We start from the raw sequence: 20,131 nt of genomic DNA, 5'->3' as shown, positions 1-20,131 counted from the left end.
TGTTTTTCAATTCGGCATGCTTGCCAAGTAATTTTAAAAATGTTTTCAGAACATATTATAATAAAATTTGGAATAAATTCAAAGAAATTCTCAAAGAACCGTGTAGGGCCAGCCATGGGGAGTTGATAAAATTATTCTAAAAATGTAGAACATTATTTCCAAGTCCTACAAGCATGTTTTTCAATTCGGCATGCTTGCCAAGTAATTTTAAAAATGTTTTCAGAACATATTATAATAAAATTTGGAATACATTCAAAGAAATTCTCAAAGAACCTCGTAGGGCCAGCCATGGGGAGTTGATAAAATTATTCTAAAAATGTAGAACATTATTTCCAAGTCCTACAAGCATGTTTTTCAATTCGGCATGCTTGCCAAGTAATTTTAAAAATGTTTCCTGAACATATTATAATAAAATTTGGAATAAATTCAAAGAAATTCTCAAAGAACCTCGTAGGGCCAGCTATGGGGAGTTGATAAAATTATTCTAAAAATGTTGAACATTTTTTCCAAGTCCTACAAGCATGTTTTTCAATTCGGCATGCTTGCCAAGTAATTTTAAAAATGTTTCCTGAACATATTATAATAAAATTTGGAACAAATTCAAAGAAATTCTCAAAGAACCTCGTAGGGCCAGCCATGGGGAGTTGATAAAATTATTCTAAAAATGTAGAACATTATTTCCAAGTCCTACAAGCATGTTTTTCAATTCGGCCTGCTTGCCAAGTAATTTTAAAAATGTTTCCTGAACATATTATAATAAAATTTGGAATAAATTCAAAGAAATTCTCAAAGAACCTCGTAGGGCCAGCCATGGGGAGTTGATAAAATTATTCTAAAAATGTTGAACATTATTTCCAAGTCCTACAAGCATGTTTTTCAATTCGGCATGCTTGCCAAGTAATTTTAAAAATGTTTCCTGAACATATTATAATAAAATTTGGAATAAATTCAAAGAAATTCTCAAAGAACCTCGTAGGGCCAGCCATGGGGAGTTGATAAAATTATTCTAAAAATGTAGAACATTATTTCCAAGTCCTACAAGCATGTTTTTCAATTCGGCCTGCTTGCCAAGTAATTTTAAAAATGTTTCCTGAACATATTATAATAAAATTTGGAATAAATTCAAAGAAATTCTCAAAGAACCTCGTAGGGCCAGCCATGGGGAGTTGATAAAATTATTCTAAAAATGTAGAACATTATTTCCAAGTCCTACAAGCATGTTTTTCAATTCGGCATGCTTGCCAAGTAATTTTAAAAATGTTTCCTGAACATATTATAATAAAATTTGGAATAAATTCAAAGAAATTCTCAAAGAACCTCGTAGGGCCAGCCATGGGGAGTTGATAAAATTATTCTAAAAATGTAGAACATTATTTCCAAGTCCTACAAGCATGTTTTTCAATTCGGCATGCTTGCCAAGTAATTTTAAAAATGTTTCCTGATCATATTATAATAAAATTTGGAATACATTCAAAGAAATTCTCAAAGAACCTCGTAGGGCCAGCCATGGGGAGTTGATAAAATTATTCTAAAAATGTAGAACATTATTTCCAAGTCCTACAAGCATGTTTTTCAATTCGGCATGCTTGCCAAGTAATTTTAAAAATGTTTTCAGAACATATTATAATAAAATTTGGAATAAATTCAAAGAAATTCTCAAAGAACCGTGTAGGGCCAGCCATGGGGAGTTGATAAAATTATTCTAAAAATGTAGAACATTATTTCCAAGTCCTACAAGCATGTTTTTCAATTCGGCATGCTTGCCAAGTAATTTTAAAAATGTTTCCTGAACATATTATAATAAAATTTGGAATAAATTCAAAGAAATTCTCAAAGAACCTCGTAGGGCCAGCTATGGGGAGTTGATAAAATTATTCTAAAAATGTTGAACATTTTTTCCAAGTCCTACAAGCATGTTTTTCAATTCGGCATGCTTGCCAAGTAATTTTAAAAATGTTTCCTGAACATATTATAATAAAATTTGGAATAAATTCAAAGAAATTCTCAAAGAACCTCGTAGGGCCAGCCATGGGGAGTTGATAAAATTATTCTAAAAATGTTGAACATTTTTTCCAAGTCCTACAAGCATGTTTTTCAATTCGGCATGCTTGCCAAGTAATTTTAAAAATGTTTCCTGAACATATTATAATAAAATTTGGAATAAATTCAAAGAAATTCTCAAAGAACCTCGTAGGGCCAGCCATGGGGAGTTGATAAAATTATTCTAAAAATGTAGAACATTATTTCCAAGTCCTACAAGCATGTTTTTCAATTCGGCCTGCTTGCCAAGTAATTTTAAAAATGTTTCCTGAACATATTATAATAAAATTTGGAATAAATTCAAAGAAATTCTCAAAGAACCTCGTAGGGCCAGCCATGGGGAGTTGATAAAATTATTCTAAAAATGTTGAACATTTTTTCCAAGTCCTACAAGCATGTTTTTCAATTCGGCATGCTTGCCAAGTAATTTTAAAAATGTTTCCTGAACATATTATAATAAAATTTGGAATAAATTCAAAGAAATTCTCAAAGAACCTCGTAGGGCCAGCCATGGGGAGTTGATAAAATTATTCTAAAAATGTAGAACATTATTTCCAAGTCCTACAAGCATGTTTTTCAATTCGGCATGCTTGCCAAGTAATTTTAAAAATGTTTCCTGAACATATTATAATAAAATTTGGAATAAATTCAAAGAAATTCTCAAAGAACCTCGTAGGGCCAGCCATGGGGAGTTGATAAAATTATTCTAAAAATGTAGAACATTATTTCCAAGTCCTACAAGCATGTTTTTCAATTCGGCCTGCTTGCCAAGTAATTTTAAAAATGTTTCCTGATCATATTATAATAAAATTTGGAATACATTCAAAGAAATTCTCAAAGAACCTCGTAGGGCCAGCCATGGGGAGTTGATAAAATTATTCTAAAAATGTAGAACATTATTTCCAAGTCCTACAAGCATGTTTTTCAATTCGGCATGCTTGCCAAGTAATTTTAAAAGGGTAATTCTCCGCCAACTCACACAGCAGTTGCCCCGACCCCTCTTCGATTTGCGTGAAACTTTGTCCTAAGGGGTAACTTTTGTCCCTGATCACGAATCCGAGGTCCGTTTTTTGATATCTCGTGACGGAGGGGCGGTACGACCCCTTCCATTTTTGAACATGTGAAAAAAGAGGTGTTTTTCAATAATTTGCAGCCTGAAACGGTGATGAGATAGAAATTTGGTGTCAATGGGACTTTTGTGTAAAATTAGACGCCCGATTTGATGGCGTACTCAGAATTCCGAAAAAACGTATTTTTCATCGAAAAAAACAATAAAAAAGTTTTAAAAATTCTCCCATTTTCCGTTACTCGACTGTAAAAAATTTTGGAACATGTCATTTTATGGGAAATTTAATGTACTTTTCGAATCTACATTGTCCCAGAAGGGTCATTTTTTCATTTAGAACAAAATTTTTCATTTTAAAATTTCGTGTTTTTTCTAACTTTGCAGGGTTATTTTTTAGAGTGTAACAATGTTCTACAAAGTTGTAGAGCAGACAATTACAAAAAATTTGATATATAGACATAAGGGGTTTGCTTATAAACATCACGAGTTATCGCGATTTTACGAAAAAAAGTTTTGAAAAAGTTGGTCGTCATCGATCATGGCCATTCATGGTCACCCGCGACAGACACGGACGACGAAACAAAGAGAAACGCAAAAAGTAACTTTTTCAAAACTTTTTTTCGTAAAATCGCGATAACTCGTGATGTTTATAAGCAAACCCCTTATGTCTATATATCAAAATTTTTATAATTGTCTGCTCTACAACTTTGTAGAACATTGTTACACTCTAAAAAATAACCCTGCAAAGTTAGAAAAAACACGAAATTTTAAAATGAAAAATTTTGTTCTAAATGAAAAAATGACCCTTCTGGGACAATGTAGATTCGAAAAGTACATTAAATTTCCCATAAAATGACATGTTCCAAAATTTTTTACAGTCGAGTAATGGAAAATGGGAGAATTTTTAAAACTTTTTTAGTGTTTTTTTCGATGAAAAATACGTTTTTTCGGAATTCTGAGTACGCCATCAAATCGGGCGTCTAATTTTACACAAAAGTCCCATTGACACCAAATTTCTATCTCATCACCGTTTCAGGCTGCAAATTGTTTAAAAACACCTCTTTTTTCGCATGTTCAAAAATGGAAGGGGTCGTACTGCCCCTCCGTCACGAGATATCAAAAAACGGACCTCGGATTCATGATCAGGGACAAAAGTTACCCCTTAGGACAAAGTTTCACGCAAATCGAAGAGGGGTCGGGGCAACTTTTCCCGATTTCGTGTGAGTTGGTAGAGAATTACCCAAAAATGTTTTCAGAACATATTATAATAAAATTTGGAATAAATTCAAAGAAATTCTCAAAGAACCTCGTAGGGCCAGCCATGGGGAGTTGATAAAATTATTCTAAAAATGTAGAACATTATTTCCAAGTCCTACAAGCATGTTTTTCAATTCGGCCTGCTTGCCAAGTAATTTTAAAAATGTTTCCTGAACATATTATAATAAAATTTGGAATAAATTCAAAGAAATTCTCAAAGAACCTCGTAGGGCCAGCCATGGGGAGTTGATAAAATTATTCTAAAAATGTAGAACATTATTTCCAAGTCCTACAAGCATGTTTTTCAATTCGGCATGCTTGCCAAGTAATTTTAAAAATGTTTCCTGAACATATTATAATAAAATTTGGAATAAATTCAAAGAAATTCTCAAAGAACCTCGTAGGGCCAGCCATGGGGAGTTGATAAAATTATTCTAAAAATGTAGAACATTATTTCCAAGTCCTACAAGCATGTTTTTCAATTCGGCATGCTTGCCAAGTAATTTTAAAAATGTTTCCTGAACATATTATAATAAAATTTGGAATAAATTCAAAGAAATTCTCAAAGAACCTCGTAGGGCCAGCCATGGGGAGTTGATAAAATTATTCTAAAAATGTAGAACATTATTTCCAAGTCCTACAAGCATGTTTTTCAATTCGGCCTGCTTGCCAAGTAATTTTAAAAATGTTTCCTGAACATATTATAATAAAATTTGGAATAAATTCAAAGAAATTCTCAAAGAACCTCGTAGGGCCAGCCATGGGGAGTTGATAAAATTATTCTAAAAATGTAGAACATTATTTCCAAGTCCTACAAGCATGTTTTTCAATTCGGCATGCTTGCCAAGTAATTTTAAAAATGTTTCCTGAACATATTATAATAAAATTTGGAATAAATTCAAAGAAATTCTCAAAGAACCTCGTAGGGCCAGCCATGGGGAGTTGATAAAATTATTCTAAAAATGTAGAACATTATTTCCAAGTCCTACAAGCATGTTTTTCAATTCGGCATGCTTGCCAAGTAATTTTAAAAATGTTTCCTGAACATATTATAATAAAATTTGGAATAAATTCAAAGAAATTCTCAAAGAACCTCGTAGGGCCAGCTATGGGGAGTTGATAAAATTATTCTAAAAATGTAGAACATTATTTCCAAGTCCTACAAGCATGTTTTTCAATTCGGCATGCTTGCCAAGTAATTTTAAAAATGTTTCCTGAACATATTATAATAAAATTTGGAATAAATTCAAAGAAATTCTCAAAGAACCTCGTAGGGCCAGCCATGGGGAGTTGATAAAATTATTCTAAAAATGTAGAACATTATTTCCAAGTCCTACAAGCATGTTTTTCAATTCGGCATGCTTGCCAAGTAATTTTAAAAATGTTTCCTGAACATATTATAATAAAATTTGGAATAAATTCAAAGAAATTCTCAAAGAACCTCGTAGGGCCAGCTATGGGGAGTTGATAAAATTATTCTAAAAATGTTGAACATTTTTTCCAAGTCCTACAAGCATGTTTTTCAATTCGGCATGCTTGCCAAGTAATTTTAAAAATGTTTCCTGAACATATTATAATAAAATTTGGAATAAATTCAAAGAAATTCTCAAAGAACCTCGTAGGGCCAGCCATGGGGAGTTGATAAAATTATTCTAAAAATGTAGAACATTATTTCCAAGTCCTACAAGCATGTTTTTCAATTCGGCCTGCTTGCCAAGTAATTTTAAAAATGTTTCCTGAACATATTATAATAAAATTTGGAATAAATTCAAAGAAATTCTCAAAGAACCTCGTAGGGCCAGCCATTGGGAGTTGATAAAATTATTCTAAAAATGTTGAACATTTTTTCCAAGTCCTACAAGCATGTTTTTCAATTCGGCATGCTTGCCAAGTAATTTTAAAAATGTTTCCTGAACATATTATAATAAAATTTGGAATAAATTCAAAGAAATTCTCAAAGAACCTCGTAGGGCCAGCCATGGGGAGTTGATAAAATTATTCTAAAAATGTAGAACATTATTTCCAAGTCCTACAAGCATGTTTTTCAATTCGGCCTGCTTGCCAAGTAATTTTAAAAATGTTTCCTGAACATATTATAATAAAATTTGGAATAAATTCAAAGAAATTCTCAAAGAACCTCGTAGGGCCAGCCATGGGGAGTTGATAAAATTATTCTAAAAATGTAGAACATTATTTCCAAGTCCTACAAGCATGTTTTTCAATTCGGCATGCTTGCCAAGTAATTTTAAAAATGTTTCCTGAACATATTATAATAAAATTTGGAATAAATTCAAAGAAATTCTCAAAGAACCTCGTAGGGCCAGCCATGGGGAGTTGATAAAATTATTCTAAAAATGTAGAACATTATTTCCAAGTCCTACAAGCATGTTTTTCAATTCGGCCTGCTTGCCAAGTAATTTTAAAAATGTTTCCTGATCATATTATAATAAAATTTGGAATACATTCAAAGAAATTCTCAAAGAACCTCGTAGGGCCAGCCATGGGGAGTTGATAAAATTATTCTAAAAATGTAGAACATTATTTCCAAGTCCTACAAGCATGTTTTTCAATTCGGCATGCTTGCCAAGTAATTTTAAAAATGTTTTCAGAACATATTATAATAAAATTTGGAATAAATTCAAAGAAATTCTCAAAGAACCGTGTAGGGCCAGCCATGGGGAGTTGATAAAATTATTCTAAAAATGTAGAACATTATTTCCAAGTCCTACAAGCATGTGTTTCAATTCGGCATGCTTGCCAAGTAATTTTAAAAATGTTTCCTGAACATATTATAATAAAATTTGGAATAAATTCAAAGAAATTCTCAAAGAACCTCGTAGGGCCAGCTATGGGGAGTTGATAAAATTATTCTAAAAATGTAGAACATTATTTCCAAGTCCTACAAGCATGGTTTTCAATTCGGCATGCTTGCCAAGTAATTTTAAAAATGTTTTCAGAACATATTTTAAAATGTTGAATAAATTCAATGAAATTCAAAACAAAACAAAACTCGTGAGACCAGCTATAAGAAGTTGATAACTTATTTTAAAAATTAAGAACATAATAATTTTTACTAAACATTTTCTTAAAATATATTTCAATTTACTTGGCAATTAAGCATGCCGAATAAATGTACATGCTAATAGAACTTCAACATTGTGTTCTGCATTTTAAAATATTTTTATCAACTCCATATAGCTGGCTTTACGAGGTTTTTTGAGAGTTTCTTTGAATTTATTCCAAATTTTATTATAATATGTTCAGGATTTTTTTTTAAAATTACTTGGCAAGCATGCCGAATTGAAAAACATGCTTGTAGGACTTGGAAATAATGTTCTACATTTTTAGAATAATTTTATCAACTCCCCATAGCTGGCCCTACGAGGTTCTTTGAGAATTTCTTTGAATTTATTCCAAATTTTATTATAATATGTTCAGGAAACATTTTTAAAATTACTTGGCAAGCATGCCGAATTGAAAAACATGCTTGTAGGACTTGGAAATAATGTTCTACATTTTTAGAATAATTTTATCAACTCCCCATGGCTGGCCCTACGAGGTTCTTTGAGAATTTCTTTGAATTTATTCCAAATTTTATTATAATATGTTCAGGAAACATTTTTAAAATTACTTGGCAAGCATGCCGAATTGAAAAACATGCTTGTAGGACTTGGAAATAATGTTCTACATTTTTAGAATAATTTTATCAACTCCCCATAGCTGGCCCTACGAGGTTCTTTGAGAATTTCTTTGAATTTATTCCAAATTTTATTATAATATGTTCAGGAAACATTTTTAAAATTACTTGGCAAGCATGCGCAATTGAAAAACATGCTTGTAGGACTTGGAAATAATGTTCTACATTTTTAGAATAATTTTATCAACTCCCCATAGCTGGCCCTACGAGGTTCTTTGAGAATTTCTTTGAATTTATTCCAAATTTTATTATAATATGTTCAGGAAACATTTTTAAAATTACTTGGCAAGCATGCGCAATTGAAAAACATGCTTGTAGGACTTGGAAATAATGTTCTACATTTTTAGAATAATTTTATCAACTCTCCATGGCTGGCCCTACGAGGTTCTTTGAGAATTTCTTTGAATTTATTCCAAATTTTATTATAATATGTTCAGGAAACATTTTTAAAATTACTTGGCAAGCATGCCGAATTGAAAAACATGCTTGTAGGACTTGGAAAAAATGTTCAACATTTTTAGAATAATTTTATCAACTCCCCATAGCTGGCCCTACGAGGTTCTTTGAGAATTTCTTTGAATTTATTCCAAATTTTATTATAATATGTTCAGGAAACATTTTTAAAATTACTTGGCAAGCATGCCGAATTGAAAAACATGCTTGTAGGACTTGGAAATAATGTTCTACATTTTTAGAATAATTTTATCAACTCCCCATAGCTGGCCCTACGAGGTTCTTTGAGAATTTCTTTGAATTTATTCCAAATTTTATTATAATATGTTCAGGAAACATTTTTAAAATTACTTGGCAAGCATGCCGAATTGAAAAACATGCTTGTAGGACTTGGAAATAATGTTCTACATTTTTAGAATAATTTTATCAACTCCCCATAGCTGGCCCTACGAGGTTCTTTGAGAATTTCTTTGAATTTATTCCAAATTTTATTATAATATGTTCAGGAAACATTTTTAAAATTACTTGGCAAGCATGCCGAATTGAAAACCATGCTTGTAGGACTTGGAAATAATGTTCTACATTTTTAGAATAATTTTATCAACTCCCCATAGCTGGCCCTACGAGATTCTTTGAGAATTTCTTTGAATTTATTCCAAATTTTATCATAATATGTTCTGAAAACATTTTTAAAATTACTTGGCAAGCATGCCGAATTGAAAACCATGCTTGTAGGACTTGGAAATAATGTTCTACATTTTTAGAATAATTTTATCAACTCCTCATAGCTGGCCCTACGAGATTCTTTGAGAATTTATTTGAATTTATTCCAAATTTTATCATAATTTGTTCTGAAAACATTTTTAAAAATACTTGGCAAGCATGCCGAATTGAAAACCATGCTTGTAGGACTTGGAAATAATGTTCTACATTTTTAGAATAATTTTATCAACTCCCCATAGCTGGCCCTACGAGATTCTTTGAGAATTTATTTGAATTTATTCCAAATTTTATCATAATATGTTCTGAAAACATTTTTAAAATTACTTGGCAAGCATGCCGAATTGATAAACATGCTTGTAGGACTTGGAAATAATGTTCTACATTTTTAGAATAATTTTATCAACTCCCCATAGCTGGCCCTAGGAGGTTTTGACTGTTTAGTTAAATCCTTTCATTTATTTCTGAGGAGTCTTGGGATTTTTCAGAATGTTTGAATTTATTTAATTTTGAATCCGTTATCTAAATTATTCATCTATTTTAAGATTTTGGAAAACCAAACTATGTTATTGTTTAAACAGTGTTTAATTTCTTGAATCATATTTATTTTTCATAATCTGCCGTAGGATAACCTAAAGTTATCCTGGATGCCATAAAGATGGCCGCCGTTTTTAGCCGTAGGATAACCTCCCAGGATAACTTCCCATCTAAGAGGAAGATGGGAAGTTATCCTTTGACAGTTATCCTACGGCCTACGGCCGCCATCTTTATGGCGTCCAGGATAACTTCCCCGGGATAACTTCCACGATCTTAAAAAATGTGTTTTTTTTGCAAATCAAGTTTTAGTGAAACAAAAAGTGAAATTAAAAATCACAAAAAAAAAAAAATTACGGTGTATCTTTTTTTTCAGTGTAGTCCTTATGCATACCTACAAATTTGCGGAAGACACCAAATCGATCAACAAATTCCTCCAAAAGATACAGATTTTTGTATTTTCATATATTATTTTTGTATGGACAGCTGCCAAATTGGTATGGAAAATTATATAAACAAACTAATGATGCAAAATGGCTTCTTTGGGCATACTGAAGGCATCAAAAAAGTTTCAGCCGGATAAAAAAGAAGAAAAAAAAAGACCGAAATCTCAGAGAATTGCTCATGCATAGACAAACAAACGCTGAAAGTTTTTTGCAATTCGGGGTACCTCGATACGACCTGTTTGACACTCTGTTGAAAAATTCGTTCGTAATGTATGTTCTTGAATGACCTTTAAAAATATAATTTGAATTAGAACCTTTCCAGCTCACGAAAAAAAAAAACATTTGAAAAAGTTTCTATTCCTCGAACAAAGTTTTGAAAATTTTACCAGGTTCATTAAAATTCTTCTCCTGTAAAAATATCGATATCGAGAAAAGATTATCTTATTCTCTATCTCATTCATCTTCTTCAAATATGGGTCAGTAATTCCCTTCTACATCGCAAGGTCACGGCAACCCTCCGTTAAACCTGACTTTTCCATACCGGAACGCTTCGAACACATTTCCATTTTTCCACTTTTCACTCCTCCTCCCTCAACCCGCACAATTATGCGATGCTTTAGCATAAATCACATTAAATCGCATTTTCCTTTCATACACTTTTCCGCCAGCTCTCTCTCAGCTGAATCCCGTACCACGTGTCGCCGCCGCACACTCACCTCAGCTGTCAAAACAAACCGCGTCAAACATCGCGCCACGTGTTTTTTCCGCTCTCGTTTCTCGATTTCCTCCGCTCACGTAACGGCGTGAGTGACTCACACTAGAAGCGTCGGAAAATGAGTGCCTGAGTTCCGACTTGGAAGCTGACTGGCAGAGAAGGCGAGTGCAGATGTCAGTGCTAGTTTAGTGCTCGACCGGTACGGATCGTTTTCCGGGGCAGAATCTTCGCTGGGCCAAGGTCGGTTGTACTATGTCGCGGACTCTTTCGGGGGTGGTTCGAGGTAGCTGTAGCGCGGTGGCAGTAGGTTCCGGAGCCGCACCAACGGAGTGTCAAAATTTTAATTAAATAACACGCAGGTAACCGCAAATCATTCGCAAACAACGAAACCGCGTGCGCCACGAAATGGTCCTTTTTTCCGGGAAAAAGGTTCTTTTTCCCTAGTGGGTGGTGGGGTTTTCTGAGGGTGGGGGTGACGGGGAAAAATTCAACAATTGAGTGGCAGAAATTGGTCGCACTGGAGCGCTGGGCAAATGTTTGACGGACGACTGGTGAATTGTGGCGCTCCAGTTTGAGTTGTGGTCGGCGAACCTTCCTCCTTCTGGAATATATACGGGAATATTTATTACCCTTTGACAGCCAGTGGGCCGCTCTCGGGGGGTTTTCGTGTGGTAGAAGTGAGTGGAGTGGCTTAAATGGTGGTTGCCCACTGCATGTGACAGAGCCTGGATAACGGATCTCCACGGCCGTGGAGGCGATAAGTGTCTGCGCGCGTTGGCAGGACATCAAACGGCAACCGACGATGGACGCCGCCGTCACCAGCGGAACCGGACATCGAACGGTGGTGAAAAGTGAGTGAAGCGCAGATAAAAAAGGATAAAAACCGCGCTGTGACGGAAAATCGTTTTTTATTCATGTTCAGCGAGCTTGTGTGCGTTCCATCAAATTAGTGTGTGGTTGGGGAGGATAACCGCAGGACGAATCACGAACAGGATTAAAAAGTTTTCCGGCAGCAGCAGCAGCAGCAGCAGCAGCAGTTATTCCTGCGTCCCTAATTCGCAAAGGAGTTTGGCGAAGCGAACAGGATTTATTACGCGCTCAACCAGTGAAGGAATTTCCGCCAGGAAACGCACGCCAAGGATACAAGAAATTACTATAGCACAGGTAAATGAGATGCGAAACGGTTGAGCATGGTAACGACTCAGAAAGATAAAATAACATAACTAATTCCTGATTAACGTGGCACGTGGAATGGAAAAGGTTTTGAAATTCGAGGATCAGGCGACCCTTCTTCGGTTGCCGCTTTGATAAATTACAATTAAAATAAGGCCGTTCTGTCTCATCTGGCGGTAAGAATTTTAGGAGGTACTCCAAAAAGGTTTTTGCTATTGCTCGTGGGTGTTAAAATTTGAGATTGATTAATTCTCAAGGGTAATCGATAAACTGAGCCGTTTCGGAGTAAGAGAGTTATTCCACGTCAAGTGGGCAAATGATAGGGCTCGATTTTGTCCAAGTTCTGCGTTTTTTGCCTTTCGTACAAAAGAAAGGTTTAAGGTTTGCTTTTGGAAAAACGCTTTTCTCAGAAATCTTATAAATTCGTGCACGGAGGGGAGTCGTCCCAGAAAAAAATCCTATTGCTAATTTGAAGGTTTTGATGCGCTCTTTCGATTGAATTTTGGCCCGAAACCCGGGACTCAGAGCCTGATTTTTGAGAGCTCTTTTTTGAAATACTTGTGCGATGTCTGTATCCGCTCTAAAAAATGTGTGTCTTCCATCATTGGAAAACCACTCGTAAAACCCATTATTTTTATATTTCAGATTTGTAGCCGTGGGGTCGGAGACAAACATTTTATTTTTCGATTCACAATTTTCGACCAGTAAATGAGGTCAAAGACATTTTTAGAAGTATTTTTTGGATTATTTTACAGATAACACTATCAAATTAAAAGAATTCAGTTTCAAACAAAAAGCCTTTCGAAAACATGAGCCAAAAAGTGCTTGGGCCCAAAATTTTAAGCTTTTACAAAATGTATTTCAGGAGATATAGCCATATTAGTGTTTGACGTCTTATTTGTACCCTATTTTTTCCTGTTACATTTTTGGTTTTATATAGAATCATATACTGAACATCAAATTCAAAATCGTCGAAGCATAATCGCCAGCACATTTATGCTGTGCGTGAAAGTGTTCTTTCTGGCTTCTCATAATAAATCGACAAATTGCAATATCGATGCATATTTTTTTAAGTTAGTCATAAACTAACATTAAAGACTGAGTACTAGGATGTAACAAAAATAACTTTTTGGTGGGCATTCAAGGGTTTGTTCCGGTGGGCATACTGAGCCCAAATCCCAAATATTAGCATGATTGGACGTAACAGGAGCTGGCGCTTTGCATTTGAATTTTAAATGGGATTTAACCCGTAAAAAAAGATTTTTTCAAAAATGTAATTTTTTGAGGCATTTTGGCCACTAAAGCGTTTATTTCAACATCACTAGCGTGTAGGCCAGATCCTTGCGCATCTTTTGGTACATATAACATTGAAGTTTGGAGCAGAGTACAGACCTTCAAAGTTTGGCATTTTTTCGAAAAATCGGTCCCAGCAAATCCAAATAGCGTCTCGGGCGTCGCGAGGTGCGACGCATATTTTTTTGCCGGGGACGATTTTTTGAAAAATTGCCAAACTTTGAAGTTTTGTACCGAGCTTCAGGGTGCTCCAAACTTCAATGTTATATATACCAAAAGATGCGCAAGGATCTGGCCTACACGCCAGTGATGTTGAAAATAAACGCTTTGGTGGTCAAAATGCCTCAAAAAATTACATTTTAGAAAAAAAATTGGGTTAAATTCCATTTAAAATTGATACGTCCAATCATGCTCATAATTGGGATTTGGGCTCAGTATGCCCACCGGAACAAACCCATGAATGTCTGCCAAAAAGTAATTTTTGTTACACTCTACTGAGTATCCTTTATTTTTTTTTCTAATAATGTCAAACCAATAAGTTTTTCTTAATTAAATATATTTTTTGAGTAGTTGAGAAAATTCTCAATATTTTGCTTTTTTGAACTTCAAAAAAAAGATTAAAAACAGGAAAATTGATGCTTTCTAAGTCTCACCCAAACTACCCATTTTTTCCAGTGTCGATATCTCAGCAACTTACAATTTGATTTTCAATGTTAAAATATAAAAACTTGTGGAATTTCCCGATCTTTACGATAACAACATTTTCAATTTTTTCACAAGGCTAACATTTCAAAAAGGCATAATATTGAATGTTTGGTCCTTTTGAAATGTTAGTCTTGATTAAAAAAAAATAAACTACACACACACTCAGTATTTGTAATAGAACTTTTCATAGAAATCATCTTTTCATGATCTTTTTCTAGAAAAATGTTCGGCATGAGTTTTTGAACAAAGCGTAGTACTAGGTTTCTGTCAAACTTTAAATTGTTTACATGTTTTATCACAAAATTCCCAAGGGGTGTAAATACTTTTTTTTGCATACTGTATATGTTATTTCAATCCTGGCCTTCAACAGGATTCTTTTAATAATTCTTTTGAAAAAAAAAAAAAATGCCGTGTGCAGTGGTGTCGTGGTAAGCATGCTTACCTCTCACCCAGTCGGCCTGGGTTCGTTCCCAGTCAGCCCCGAGTGGCATTTTTCGAGACAAGATTTGTCTGATCACGTCTTACGTCGAACGGGGAAGTTATTACTTTAATTGTACACACTAAAAAAATATGAAAATTACTCTTAACTCAATCTTCAATCTGACTGAAAATTTCAACACATAATCGAAAATTTAACATAATTTTACATCTTAAATGACGTAATCAATAATCCAAAAATAAAAATTATATTCTGTTTGAAGTGAAATAATATTCATTTGCGTTTGATGTAATTTTATGGCTCATTTAATGCACATAACTGGAGCATCAAAATGAGAGCGATATTCCATCACGTATCTTAATTTTACATCTCAAGAAAATCAATTTTACCCACTTTCAGCTGAATATCTGTGTATTCGCTTCGAAGCGTGCACAACCAACAAACGTCAGTGTCAGCCATCTTGCCTTCACTGGTGCTTGTTCGTTGCTCGAAAAAATTATTATTTTTACTTAAAATGAAGTGCCGTATTAAAAATAAATCGTCGAAATCTATCAGCGGAGTGCGGCTGCCATCCGGCACACTTGGGTGTTGCAGAATCGGACAATTTCCTGAACGTGTGGACAAAGGCCAGTTCCGGAAACTGCTGATGAAACGGTGGATTCGGAATGTAAACTGCCGGCAAGACTGGACTTGCAGAACCGGTGGATTCGGAACGTAAGCTGCCGGCAGGACTGAACTTGCAGAACCGGTGGATTCGAACCGGTGGTGGCAGGACTGGATTTGCAGAACCGGTGTCCAGTTCGAAAAAGGTCCGCAGCAGCAGTTGAACTCCGGTGGAAGCGGGCTGATCGGAGATGGTCGGTAAACGTTTTGGTTTTGTCGACGAAAGCTGTGAAGCGGTTAGATCCGTGAAAATATGTTCAGTGGCCACCAAATCAGTGCTTTTTGTTGTTTATCCCGTGAAATTTCCTAACAAGAGTTTTTTTGCGATAAGATTGTTTTGTGCAATCCCTCCCTCGAATTGAGTGCTAGTGGTTAACTGCGATAGTTGAAAAAAGAAAAAAAACAATAAATAATTGTGTTCCGCTGTGAAAATAAACATCTCAACAGAAAAAATCTGCATTTTTGTTTTCTTTATAACCTCAAAAAAAAAAATGGCAGCAACTTTTCATGTCCAGCAGCAGCACGCAAAAACTGAGTCGATTTGAAAATTACATCAACGCAAAATTCAACGCATGTAATATTAAATGCTCAAATGAGCTCCACAAAAGCTTCATGTAATTTTGAAATCGGATGTAATATTCTGTCATTTTGGACGCTCCAATTATGTGCATCTATTCGACAGAATATTACATGATTATTTTTTGGTGTGTAAAATTTAAACGTTGGCTTCGGTCTAGAAGATAAATCGTCAGTTCAGTCTAGATCGGCTCCGCTAGTAGGCAGCTGAACTCACAGACCAAAGGTCGACAGTTCGAATCTCGGGGTGGATGGAAGCTAAAGTGTAAAAAGAGGTTTGGATTGTCTCAACGTTTCAGGCCATTGGATACCTAGTTTTGAGAAGGAATCTCGAAATGGGTGCGTCTAGGTAATGCTGTATAGCGATAATCTGCTTGGATTTTTTTTTAACGCGTGATAAAAAAAATAAAATTTTACTTTTAAAATTTGTAGTGGCAAACTTATTAGGCCAGTCTCTGCCAACGCTCGCGAAATCGGAAAATGTTGCCCCGACCCCTCTTCGATTTCCGCTAAACTTTATACATAAGAGGTTATTTTTCTCCCCGGTAGCGAATTTGGGATCCTTTTTCGATATCACGTGACGGTGGGGAAGTACGACCCCAATCATTTTTCTGGAGTTTTACCAAGACAAGATATTTTATAAGACATTTAATTGACTTTCAATTCTGAATTTAGAATAGTCATTTTTTATTAGGTTTATGATCCATTATTATTTTTTTTCATAAGCTCGATAAAAATATATTCTCAGATTCTTTCCCTTAAAGCCTACACCATTGCGTAGTACCAATCACGCACACTGCCAGGGGGCGAGTTGGGATGTAAAACTACGTAGTCATAAATTTATGGATCGCTGGAATAAATTCTAGCCAACTCGATACGGGCGAGCACAGGCTACGCAATCCAACGGAGTCATGGTTGCCACCGGCGCGGCACTGAGGAAGGGAATTTATTGTTGCGGCATGGAAACCTGACCCCGCGCATATTATTCAAACGGAACGAAATCGCGAGGGAGTTGGCTGGTGAGTTTGCTGGTGCATTATGCTGGAAACTGTGCAAAACTGTTGGCAGGGCATCTGGGATTTAAAATGTTGTGGATTGGTAAAGTGAAGAGGGAAAAAATGACGGTTATTTTCATTTATCAAGATTAAAAAAAAAAAGATCACTGAAAGTTTAACACTCTCGTTTCAGTTAAATAATCGCAAACAATTAAAGAAAATTAACTTAACTTAATCTCAATACCCTAAGGACCACTGGAGATTAACATTAAATTGAATACACAAGCATTAATATACCCTCAGAGTGACGCCAGCTTGAACCCAGGGTAAATAAATCAAACCGTTCGCAGATGAAATGTCTATCAGTTCGCGTCAGAAAACCTTTTTCTTCCACCAAATTGCGATCGAACTCGCTCCATTTTCACGCCTAAACAAATTCCCCGGGAGCATTAATGGAAATGGTTTGTGCTTCCAGGAATGCTCGAAAAACAACCCTTTTTTTGCCCCGACACGTGGGCGCACCCCGATAAGGCAACCCTCGTGGCACGTGTCCCAACCTTCCCCGTAAGATTTCAATTGGCTCATCTGGGCTCGCTGTCTCTATAAAAGTGGCAAATGGTACACTTACGGTGGCCATTAAAGCTATTCCCAAGATAAACTCCAACACACAAACACACATTTACACGCGAAGCTTTAAAGCTCGCTGGGCATCCCGTGGGGTCCTTTCGATGAAAAAAAATACTCGTGGAATCTGGCACGTCACTTGACGGGATGGATGTTGATGGCCCTGGAGGCACGAGACACACGGTTGTTTACGTGGGAGAAAAAATAGAAATACGAAGAAGATGTAAGCGTTTTCTGGGAGCCACGCTTTTGTTGTGCTTTCCGGAAGTTGGCATTAGGGTGACTGGATAAGAAAATCACTTTTTTTTTTGTTTTAAGATAAATTTTTAGATTTCAACATTAGAAAAACTTTATTGAGCATCATTGACAAAAATTTTTTTTTTGGCTATAGAGGTACACCACTTTTTGTTTTTGTTTCAAATTTACCTTAAATGATTGAAATTTTTTATCAAACCATTTTGAAAAATTAAATCATTACCAACACACAAGATGATTTATGAAGAAAATACGAAGAATATAAGAAAACGTTTTAAAACTTCGCGAGTAACTTACAGATTCGGGATCAGAAAATGCATAAATTTTTCAGAAAAAAATGCATCTAATATATTTAGTATAGAGTCAGTATGGGGAAGTCTCTTAAACCCGAATCATCCAAATATTTCCACAACTTTCACAAAATGCTCTATGTGTGATATCAGAAATTATGAGTCATTTCACGTGAAGCGACACACTACACAGTAAAACAAATCATGGTAATATAACAGCTGAGCAGTTCTCTAAGGAATCGGTCTTTTTTCTTTAATTTTAATTTTTGTATTTTTTTTAATTCGGTTGAAACTTTTTTGAAGCCTTCGGTATGCTCAAAGAAGCCATTTTGCATCATTACTTTGTCCATATATTTTTCCCTACAAATTTGGCAGCTGTCCATATAAAAATGATAAGTGAAATTACAAAAATCTGTATCATTTGAAGGATTTTTTTGATCAATTTGGTGTCTTCGGCAAAGTTGTAGGTATGGATATGGACTACACTGGACAAAAATGATACACGGTAAAACAAATTTTGGTGATTTTTAATTTCACTTTTTGTCACCACTAAAAAAACACTATTTTTATTTTTTTTTATTTTTTGATATGTTTTAGAGGACATCAAATGCCAACTTTTCAGAAATTTCCAGGATGGACAAAAATTTTTTGACCGAGTTATGATTTTTTGAATCAATACAATTTTTTTCAAAAAATCGAAATATTGGTAGCAAATTTTTTTCAAAAAATTGAATTTGCAATCAAAAAGTACTTTAGTGAAATTTTGATAAAGTGCACTGTTTTCAAGTTATGGCCATTTTTATGTAACTTTTTTCAAAATAGTCGCAGTTGTTGATTTTTTAAAGATAGTGTCCATGTTTGCCCACTTTTGAAAAACATATTTTTGAAAAGCTGAGAATATTCTCTATATTTTGCTTTTTCGGACTTTGTTGTTAAGACCCTTAGTTGCTGAGATATTGCCATGCAAAGGTTTAAAAACAAGAAAATTGATGTTTTCCAAGTCTCACCCAAACAACCCACCATTTTCTAATGCCGATATCTCAGCTCCGATTTACAATGTTATAATATGAAACATTCATAAAATTTTCCAATCTCCTTGAAAAAAAAAAATTTCAACAATTTTAAATCAAGACTAAAATTTCAAGAAGTAAAAACATTCAATATTACGCCCTTTTGAAATGTTAGTCTTGATTTAAAATGTTTGAAAATATTTTTTTCGAAAAGATCGGAAATTTTACGAATGTTTCATATTTTAATATTGTGAACCGGACCATTAATTGCATAAAAATGGCTTTAACTTGAAAACAGTGCACTTTATCATAGTTTCACTAAATAAATTTTTGCGACCAATATTTCGATTTTTAGAAAAAAATTGTATTAATTCAAACAATCATAACTCGGTCAAAGATTTTTTGCCCATCCTGGAAATTTCTGAAAAGTTGGCATTTGATGTCCTCTAAAACATATAAAAAATAGTGTTTTTTTAGTAGTGACAAAAAGTGAAATTCAAAATCACCAAAAATTTTTTTACCTTGTATCATTTTTTTTCAGTGTAGTCCATATCCATACCTACAACTTTGCCGAAGACACCAAATTGATCAAAAAAATCCTTCAAATGATAAAGATTTTTTGTAATTTCACATATTTTTTTAGGGATTTTTAGGGCAAACAGAAGGCACAAAAAAGTTTCAGCAGAAATAAAAAAAAGAAAAAATCGAATGAGCGAAACCTCAGAGAATTGCTCAACTGGAAATGGAGCCTTTATGTCAGAGAAATGGGTAGTTTAACCTTAAATTTTTTTTTATTTAAACTCTCCTTCCCATATTCAAATTTGGATTTGTCATTTATCTTGTATTCAGGAGGTTATTTCAAGCCACTTTTGTTTCACGGAAATCTTTACTTTTCTTGTTTCTATTTTTTTTTCTATTACAGTTTTCAATTTGTCTTGTTTATTTCTTGTATTTGAATTGTAGTTTTTAGTTTTTGGCTCATTTTTTCATAATCATAAAACAATCAAAAAAATAATTTTCAAAAAGTGTGCCAGTTCTTCTTTCCAATGCTTTATGAAGATTTAAGTTTGGTTTGAAAATGATTTCTCAGTCAATTCATTGATCGAAGCCCGTCTAAAGGCGAGGTTTGGGCTTAGGTCACGATTAGGGCAAGTAATTTTTTACATTTTCACGGAAGCCG

At 34.4% G+C, this 20,131-nt stretch overlaps 2 protein-coding genes across 3 annotated transcripts in view; both read left to right on the top strand.

Annotated features, from left to right (window-relative positions):
• Window positions 1–20,131, top strand: part of LOC120430358 (kin of IRRE-like protein 3) — a 450,977-nt gene that overhangs the window by 100,858 nt on the left and 329,988 nt on the right. The window lies entirely within an intron of this gene.
• LOC120429735 (zwei Ig domain protein zig-8-like) overlaps window positions 11,124–20,131 on the top strand; it is a 73,826-nt gene continuing 64,818 nt past the window's right edge. Inside the window, exon 1 of the mRNA XM_039594787.2 lies at window positions 11,124–12,092. The gene's annotated coding sequence lies outside the window, so the exon portion shown is untranslated. The remainder of the gene's footprint in view (window positions 12,093–20,131) is intronic.

The sequence above is a fragment of the Culex pipiens genome, chromosome 2 (assembly GCF_016801865.2).
Source record: "Culex pipiens pallens isolate TS chromosome 2, TS_CPP_V2, whole genome shotgun sequence".
Lineage (NCBI taxonomy): Eukaryota > Metazoa > Arthropoda > Insecta > Diptera > Culicidae > Culex > Culex pipiens.
The sequence above is the reverse complement of the archived record's forward strand: the minus strand, read 5'-3'. Positions and strand labels throughout refer to the sequence as shown.